Below are 1,621 nucleotides of genomic sequence, written 5' to 3'. Positions count from 1 at the left end.
CAGAGAAAAAGAGGAAGACCCCCAATGAGATGGATTGGCTAAGTGGCAGCATGGATGGACTCAGTGTGGCAATAGTAATGAGGTTGGCCTAGGATCGGGCAGTGTTTCATCTGCTGTGCATAATAAAGTTGCTGTGAGTCGGTGCTGACTCAATAGCACCTAACAACAACATCAGCATCTGGAAGTACAATGCTATCTGTGATAAGAAAATACCCATACTCCTAGAAAGAAGACAGAGCCCTGGTGCGATGCTGTAGGATAAGCACTAGACTAATCACTGCAAGGTTGGCAAGTCAAAAAACCAGTCAGTCTCAGAAACTCTGTCAGTGTCATTATGAATTAGAACCAACTCGAAGGCACACAACAACAACCACAAGGAAGATAAATTAATACCACTATTTTTCCAAATTATGCACAAACCACTAAAGTCAGTGATGATGAAACTGAAGAATTCTACCAGCTTCTTCAGTCTGAAATTGACCAAACATGAAATTAAGATATATTGATAATTACTGGTGGTTGGAATGTGAACATGGGAAACAAAGAGGAAGATAGTTGGAAAATATGGCTTTGGTGATAGATATGATGCTGGTAATTGCATGATAGAATTTTTTTTTAATGTCTTATTGTGAATTATGTGATAGTTTACATGGGAGAACATTAGTTTTACATTCATCCTATCGTATATCGTTTCATTGCCATGGTTATAATCCCCTCCATGCATCATCAACCAACCAAAGGGTATATCCTACAAGCTTGTCCCCTCTCTGGCCCCCACCCCGGTCATCAGCACACAGCCTCTCTCCCTCTCTGAGTCTAAAGTTCCCAGATGCTCCATCTCTCCACATCATCGTCTCTGCCTCCATCTCAGGCATCACTGATTCTCTGGGTAGGGTCCTGCTCTTTGCTCTTCTCCCTTGATGGTCCCAGGGACCTCCGCTCCTAGACTGCAAAGTTAATCACTCCGCTCCTTGCTACAAAAAGTGTACCTTTATATTTCCAACCCTCACAATCAGTCCTGATAACAATTATTCTTATTGTAGCATGATAGAATTTTGCAAGACCCATGTTTTTTCAACAACAAAAATGGTGATTATACAAGTGGAGCTTACCCGATGGAAAACATAGGAATCACATTAAATGACATCTGTGGGAAGAGGTGAAGGCGAAGCTGAATAACATCAGCCAAAACAAAGCCAGGAACTGACAATGAAACAGACCATCAATTGCTTATATGCAAGTTCAGGCTGAGTTTGAAGAAAATTAAAACAAGTACACAAGAACCAAAATATGGTCTTGAGTACATCCCACCTGTGTTTAGAGACCATCTCAAAAACAAATTTGATGAGCTGGACACCAATGACTGAATGCCAGAAAAGTTGTGAGATGACATCAAGAACATCATACATGAAGAAAGAAAAAATTATTTAAAAGATAGGAAAGAAAGAAAAGACAAAATTGAACGTCAGAATGTTAGAAATTAATCCCGATGTCGCATAAAAGACACTCGGTGAGACTAAATTACCTTGGCAAAGTAAAATTTACTCTTGCAAGAGGGTGCCTGCGCATAGCTGTACATACACGAACAGGCTAGCGAGCACACCGAGTGGGCAGTCCACTC

The sequence above is a fragment of the Chrysochloris asiatica genome, unplaced genomic scaffold, assembly GCF_000296735.1.
Source record: "Chrysochloris asiatica unplaced genomic scaffold, ChrAsi1.0 scaffold00004, whole genome shotgun sequence".
In the NCBI taxonomy this organism is placed as follows: Eukaryota; Metazoa; Chordata; class Mammalia; order Afrosoricida; family Chrysochloridae; genus Chrysochloris; species Chrysochloris asiatica.
Note: the sequence above shows the minus strand (reverse complement) of the source record.